Source organism: Dipodomys merriami, unplaced genomic scaffold, assembly GCF_024711535.1.
Source record: "Dipodomys merriami isolate MVZ:Mamm:240054 unplaced genomic scaffold, mDipMer1.0.p SCAF_281, whole genome shotgun sequence".
NCBI classification, from domain to species: domain Eukaryota; kingdom Metazoa; phylum Chordata; class Mammalia; order Rodentia; family Heteromyidae; genus Dipodomys; species Dipodomys merriami.
Window position 1 is genome coordinate 1262466 of NW_027204282.1, and position 8343 is coordinate 1270808.

The 8343-nt window shown below is 37.6% G+C and overlaps 1 pseudogene; it reads right to left on the reverse strand.

Moving 5' to 3' along the window:
- Positions 1–2010: 2010 nt before the first annotated feature.
- On the reverse strand, positions 2011–7801 carry LOC138838526 (periphilin-1 pseudogene; annotated as a pseudogene).
- Positions 7802–8343: the final 542 nt, after the last annotated feature.

Consider the following 8343-nt stretch of genomic DNA (forward strand, 5'->3'; position numbering starts at 1 on the left):
TTAAATTATTTATATTGCTATTTCCAGTTTCAATGTAAATTTTAGGTACTTTTAGATGAAGGCAACAATAAAGGGCATAGAAATAGGACAGAATTGAAGTGAGAACATGGTAGAAATGGAAAAAGAATGGGAGTATAATGCAATTGGGCAGTAATAACAAATATGATTGTTAAAATTTCTGTATTAACTAATGCTACAAAGCCAGGAGCAAAGAAACATAGGTCCCATGGTTTCCCTTATTAGCAATATCTAGTATATGTATGAGTAAGGCTGAAAATGTCAGATAATGTGATGTCAGGAAAATGAACCCTTAGATATGTATTTTAATGGCTTTTTTTCGTTCATGCATTTGTTTCTAACACATTTATAAGATTATCTCTTTGTTGCTTTGTATGTCCCTCCCCCACAGTATAACCCCTGCTTTCACTATATAACTTGTGGAGGAGATGGGGAAAAACCAGTTGTTTAAGGATACAGGTGGACCTGTTGCAACAATGAGAATTACAAGTTGTCATGTCCAAAACGAGCTTTACAACGTCGGTGCGGGGTGGAGGTGCGGGAGGAAGGGGGGGAAGGAGAAGGATTTGGATTGGGGGGGAAGGGGGGAGGCTGGGAAGGGATGTGAAAGGTAAACAAAGGAGGAGGCTGCAATGCTTGGTAAGAAATGTACGCATTATCCTGCCCATGTAATTGTAACCCCTCTGTACAGTATGTTCACAAATAAAATAAAAAAATAAAAAAATTATTTTAGTTCAATGCACAGGACTACTGAAAATGGCCAGGAAATAAATGGAATATTCTAATGGTCCCTGTTAAATTCTTAACTAACTCATGATTTGGTTGGCTCACTCATGAAGGACTGTACACACACAGATTTCTTGCTAACTTACTAATTCTCCTTTGTTTCTTTAAGAACATTTTTGAAGATTAAGACATTTAAAAGTCAGCAGAACAGGGGCTGGGAAGGTGGCTCAGTGGTAGAGCGGTTGCCTTGCATGTCAGAGGCCCTGGGTTTTATTCCTCAGCACCACATAAGCAAAAAGAAAAAAGCAAGAATTGGCACTGTCGCTCAAGTGGTAGAGCACTAGCCTTGAGCTGAAGAGCTGAGGGACAGCGTCTACTCCCAGAGTTCAGGCCCCACAACCGGACCCCCCCTCCACCCAAAAAAAAAGTCAGCAGAACAAAACACTCACATTATAGAGACTAATAAAAGAATAGTTTGAAAAGTTGTTTAAATCAGTATGGGTCTATGAAAATGTTAAACTCCAATCTCCTATATTTGCTGAGTTTTTTTCCGCAGAAAGTTATTTCAGTAATTACATTTTTATAATACTCATCGTCCACCTCAAATTGCTTTCTTTTATTCTTACTATATGATATTTAAGATTTGATCAGCTACAGTACTCCAAACATTCATGAATATTTTAAGAGAAAACATTGTTATTTATTTTGAGAAAAAATTTGAATTTATGATTTAGAATTTTGAAAGTTGTTTTGTTGCTGAATGAAAACTGTTCTGAAAGCAAATATGCACTAACATACCAGGGTACTGTTTATTTGAATGATATCCTCAACTTGGTAAATGACTAACAAAAGAGTCAGCAAAAACAAAAATTCACAACTCAAAATGGTAGCAGTTTTTACATTGCGATCTCTGCTCCAAGAATGCAAAAGACTATCATTTTAAATGGAAAGATGTCTAGCTATAAATTACACTCAAATGACCAAACAAATCAGCATATGTTATGGAAGACAGTAGAATAGAGCAAGTTCAAAGGGGGAATATGGATTAAGTGACTTTATGTTTAGAAAAAAATTATAGCTAAAGTATCGTTCAAAGACTATTTTAGACCTTTGACTGAATTGGAAATATGGCCAAATAAAATATTGCTCTTCATCACAAAAGTCCCATACATTGAAGATTTACACAGTTCCACAGGTGGAGGAGGGAGGGTGGTTATATATAGAAACATTTCTTTTAATGTTTATTATACCTAAACACTAATTCTTCTAAAAATGCTCTCCAAAATCTTGAGCAGAATTATCATACTCTGCAATTTAATGCTTCAATTCTTCAACACAACGCTCACCTATTTCATGTAAATTCTGCCTCAGTGTCAACTGTATTGACTGTTATAATGAAGGATCTTTTTCAATCAGCATTTTCACAACCATCCCGAAAGTTTCCCAGTGTTGCCGATAAACCCTTGATGAAGGAACTGCTGAAGAGCTTGAAGGTGAAGTGTCTCGTGATGTTTTCAGAGACTGAGTAGAGGGCTTGGGAGGTAGCTCAGTGGCAGAGTGCTTGCCTTGCATGCATGAGGCCCTGTGTTCTATTCCTCAGCACCATACAAGCAAAAAGTAAAAACCTGGAAGTAGTGCCGTGGCTCAAGTGGTAGAGTGCTAACCTTTAGCTGAAGAGCTGAAGTACAGCTCCCAGGCCCAGAGTTCAGGCACAACAACTATGCTGAGACTTGTAGAATGAATATGCTCTGCTCCGTCCTGGAGAGTAGCCCCTGCTGCTGAAACTGGAGCCAGATCTGTTGTGGAGAGTCCTTTTGACCTCCAGGTGACTCTGAAAAATGGATGCTCCCTTTTATGGGGAGAATGGTCCCTTGAAAAATGGGAAGAGTAGAAACTTTTCCTTCTAAAACCATCTCTTCTGTCCCTCATGGTGGCTGGAGAGTAGACAAGAAAGAGTGAAATTATATTTTATGTAGCTTGTTTCCCCCTCTTTTTTATTCTTTTCATTTTTTCTCTTTCTTTTTTGCATGCCTTAATTGCTGTTCTGCACAGCCGCAGATATATAACCTTCATCGATTATCATATGTTATCCCCAATTGGGAACACACATAATCAAGAAATTTATTACTCTATTCACAAACTCTTAGGCTTAAGTTCTTTAATAGCAGTATTATCTCTTTATACCTATATAATTTTCAAGTAACTAATTTTAAGGATTTTTATTTTTTAGTTTTTCATATTTCGTTTCTGTTCCTCCCCTCCTGTCATCCTACCTTTTCTTCTCTCAATAACATTTCTTTACATTTTCATGATTTTGAGTTTCACTTTTTAAATTTCAATTGTTCTTTTTCCATTTTTTCTTTTTTTTTAATCTCTCTCCTAACATTCTGTCCAATCCTTTTCCCTCCCTGAAGTTAGGACTTGATTAACTTCACTCTCCTTTTACCTTTCCACATACATCTAAACCTATTTCTCCCACATATTTCCCTAAACCTAATAATTTCTGGTTTGCCAAATTCTTCTCTGCTGTTCAAAGCCTATTAATCCATAGTTGTTGAATTGATTGTATCTGTTGAACTACAATTTATCTGCAGCCATTTTGACTGTGCAAATACAGGACTGTGGTTGATGCTTGCCTTAAAATACTATTCTAGCACACAATGTTACTTTCATACCAAACGGACAGAACAAGACAGAAAAACACAAGAAAAATGGCAAATCAGGGTATCTCAACTCCCATTCGTGATAATCAAGTGACAGAAGAGTTAATGAATAATCCAGAGGAGAGTTCCCAAAAAGCTCTACAAATACTACTGCTAAACATGGTGAATGAAATGATTGAAAACTTGAAAAAGTCTCAGGATGAGCATGATAGGAAGAGAGAGGAGGCAAACCAAAGATCAATACAGGAATCTCATGAGCATGAGGAACTACTCAAAGAGTGATACAAGAATTGCATGAGCAGGTTGAGAACAGTCAATGAGAAATAAAGGAATTATGTGAGCAGGCTGAGAACAGTAAAAAAAAAAAGACAGGAATTGTGTGAACGTGAGAAAGCTAATCAAAGAGTTATACAGGAATTGTGAGAGGGGATGAGAATACACAAATATTTTCATGGAATCTATAAACAGACAGCTGAAAGAATTCAGGTAAATCACAAAGGGAATGCAGAATGGAGCCCAACAGCAGGAATGGGAGTTCAAGGAAACCATAACCAATCAACTAAGTGATTTTAGAATAAACACTGAGCACAAAATTAAGGAAATAAAGAAGTTCATACAAGATTGAAAACAAAGCTCCAACAAAGAATTTGAAGCCTTCAATGCCAACCAATTAGAAGGAAAAGAAAGAAAAATAAAACAATGTAGAAAATCTTGACAGTAGGTTAGACAATGCAGAACATTGAATCTGAGGGAGTGAGAACAGCCAGGTTATTATAGAGAAGGAACATACAACTATCCAAGACAAATCCAAAAAATATGATACATCTATTCACCATTTGGAAGACACCATCTGAAGGCCTAATCTGAGGATAATGGGTGTGGAGGATCACATAGAGACAGAACTTAATGGTCTAGGAAATTTGGTTAATAGGATCCTAGAAGAGAATTTCCCAAACATGAAAAAAGATAGGCCTATTCAGATACAAGAAGCTTTTAGAACCCCAAATAGACCAGACAAGGATAGGATATCCCATCATGACATTATAATCCGCACGGGATCAGTTCAGACAAAGGAAAAGTTCCTTAAAGCTGTGAAGGAGTAAAAGTCAACCACTTAAAAAGGAAAACCAATTAGAATCACCTCATATATTGCAGCAAGACAATTAAAGCAAGAAGAGCATGCAATGATCAAGGCCATGCTCTAAAGACAACTATCAATCAAGAACAGTGTAACGAACTAAACTCTCCTTCATAACCAAAGGTGAAATAAAAACTGTCCATAGCAAAGAAAAACTGAAACAATATATCTTCACCAAACCATCCCTATAAAAGATTCTTAAAGATGCCTACACAGAGAAAATCAACAAGACCACAATAAAGGCCAAGAAACTGCACCCAGACTGAGAATCCAACAACCATAGGAAGAATCCAGCCACTGAAGCTCCCAAGAATGTGGATAACTTTGCAGGAACTCTCAAACACCTCCCATTCATAACTCTGGACTTAACTCTCCAATTAAGTGACATAGACTGTCTAGTTGGGTTAAAAAGCCAGATCCTTCTATCTGCTGCCTTCAGAAGTCAGAACTGTCCATTAAAAAAACACATTTTGAAAGTGAAACGCTGGAACAAAATCTACCAGGCAAATGGCTCCCATAAACTGGTGGGAATTGCAATACTAATATCACATGAAATAGACTTCAAATTAAATTTATTGAGAATAGATAAAAAATGTCGCTGCATACTAATTAAGGGATAGCTCCTTCAGGAGGATATTACAATACTACATCTCTATTCACCAAACCACGGAGCACCCAAATTTATCCAAGAAACGCTACATTCCCTCAATTTTCACATAGATCCAAAGACATTAATTGTTGGGAACTTTAATACACCCCTATCCCCACTTCATAGATCAAATTGGCAAAAACTCAACAGAGAAACCACAAATCTAAACAACTAGATTTAACAGACATCTACCTAATATTTCTCCCAGAAGTATCAGAATACACGTTTTTCTCAGCAGCACACAGAACATTTTCCAAAATAGACCACATTTTAGGTCCAAAGCAAACCTGTCCAAATTCAGAAATATTGAAGTTATACCTTACATTACTAAGAACACAAGGGAATAAATTTAGAACTCAACACCAAAAGCCACCAAAGAAAGTCCTGTAACATTTGGATGCTGAACAACACACTGTTGAATCACCAATTGGTCATGGAATAGATTAGAAAGAAATTCAAATGTTCGTGATGTTCAACAAAAATGAACATACAAATTACCAGCTCCTCTGGGACAAAGCAAAGGCAGTACTCAGAGGGAATTTTATGTCTCTGAGTTCCTACAACAACAAATTGGAGAGAGCTGAAATAAAAAATTTAGACAGATTTGAATCTCCTTGAAAAAGAGCAGCAAGATAAACCCCAATCCAGAAGTCAGAAAAAAAATCATTAAATTAAATCAGAATTAAACGAATTAGAATCTGACAAAAAACATACAAAGAATCAACACAACAAAGAGTTGATTCTTCGATAATATTAACAAAATAGACAGAACTTTAGCAAAACTTAGAAAAAGAATAGAACACAGCTAAATAAATAAATTCAGAGATGAGAATGGAAACTTCACCACAGAAAGTACCAAGATTCAGAACACTATAAGGGAATACTTCTCAAAACTTCATGCTAATAATGTTGAGAACTTGGCAGAAATGGACCATTTCCTAGCAAATATTGACATGCTGAAACTAAACCAATATCAGTTGAACCATCTTAAAAGGTCCATATAAAGCATTGAAATAGAAACAACAATAAGAGAACTCCCATACAAGAAAAGCCCAGAATCAGATGGATTTACAGTGGAATTCTACAAGGCCTTCAAAGCAGAGCTCACACCAATACTCCTTCAAATCTTCAATGAAATTGAAAGAGAAATTTCACTACCGAACTCATTCTATGAAGCCATCATAACCCTCATCCCAAAACCAGGCAGGGACTCATCAATGAAAGAGAAGTATAGACCCATTTCTTTGATGAACATTGAAGCAAAAGTTCTCAACAAAATTTAGTCCAATGCACTTCAACTCTTCATCCAAATAATCATACATCAAGGTCAAACAGGATTCATTTCAGGGATGCAAATCAATTAATATAATTCATTACATCAACAAGAGCAAGAATAAGAACCACATGGTTATCACAATAGATACAGAATTAGCATTTAACAAGAACCAATACCCATTTACGATGAAGGTTCTGGAAAAATTAGGAATCCAGAGAACCTGCCTCAATACAATAAAGGCTATATATGACAAACCTACAGCCAGCCTTATACTTAATGATGAAAAACTAAAGCCATTTCCTGTTAACTCAGAAATCAGACAAGGATGTGTAGTTTCTTTACTTATCTTCAATTTAGTATTAGAATACCTAGCTTCAGCAATAACACAAGATGCAAACATAAAAGGGATCCAAATGGGGAAAGATGAAGTAAAACTCTCCCTTTTTGCAGATGACATGATCTTGCATTTAAAGAATCCCACGGACTCCACTCTCAATTTAATCAAGTTGATTCAAAACTTTGGCAAAGTAGCAGGGTATAAAATTAACCCTCTAAAATCCATGGCTTTTCTGTATGCCAACAATAAGAAAAGCATGGCTGAAATCAGGAAAGCAACTCCATTGGTAATGGCGCTAGAAAAAATAAAATACCTATGAAGAGCTACAGTAACCCCATTTTAAGATTAACGCCACCAACCTGTAGCTGTGCTTCCCTCAGAATAACCTCAAAAGAGGAACAGTTCTCAAAAAACCGCAGGTTGCCACCAACCCTTCCTATCCTTAAGGAAAAGAACAGTTGACTAATTGTTCCATCAGAAAAAGGGTAGTGCCATCAGAGTGGACTTAAACCCCCTGAACTTGTGAACTTGCTTGTGTGGAAACCCCCTGAAATTGTGAACTTGCTTGTGTGAAGACCACCTAACCTTGATTATTTGATACTATAAAAGTGTTAATTTTGTGCTCAGGGCCTCTTAGCATCACTGGTTATCTAATGTTCAGAGAACCAAGCTCGAGCTTGCAATAAACAACTCTTTGCTGTTTGCATTGATCATGGTCTATGGTGGTCTGTTAGGGGGCATCCAAAATATGGGCACTTCTTCTGGGGGCTCATCCGTGATGCCCCCCATAAACTCACCCAGACCCCAAAGCATGGAGTCGTGAAAAACCCGAAAAGTAAGTGGAGTCATTACCGTTCTCTATTTTTGGTCGCCTGCAGATTCTGTATCTGTAATTCTGGTTTCCTGCGGGATCTGTATTCTGGTTGGCAAAGAGTCTTGTAGGACACACTATAGGGCTGCCACGGGGTCTGTGGGAGAATTCCCCAGTCCCCATCTGGGTGAATTGCTGTTTAGTGCAACATTTTTGTGGAAATTTTCCATCTGTAGCCTGGCACTTTCATGCGGGAATTTTTTGGAGAATATTCCATCTAAGTCTGGCACTTTCTGGTTGGCAAATTACAATGCTCAGCATGTGTCTTTTTCTTTAGTTGTGTCTTTCTGTTGAGTGTTTTGCTTGTCGTTCTGATTGGGCACCTTCAATTTATCAACCATATTCAGGATGAAACTGTCACTGACTACCTGCAAGTGGCCCCAGCAAGATTTTAGCCTCAGGCCTTGGCCCACGGAGGTCTGAGCATGTGGGAGAACCTGTCAGTCTGAAGGGATGGCCACTAGAGACTTCTTTCCCTTGCTCCAGGATGACTGGGAATTCTTCTCCTCTTTGGAAGGCCCCTGTGTCACGTTTGCAGGAATCTAAATGAAAAATCCTCCGGAGGTGAGTAGAGGGGATTCAAATCCCCTGGTAAATGGAATTGAGTCCCACTTGTGAATAATGGTGAGATGTCACCCCATTCACTCAGACCTGATTTTGTCTTT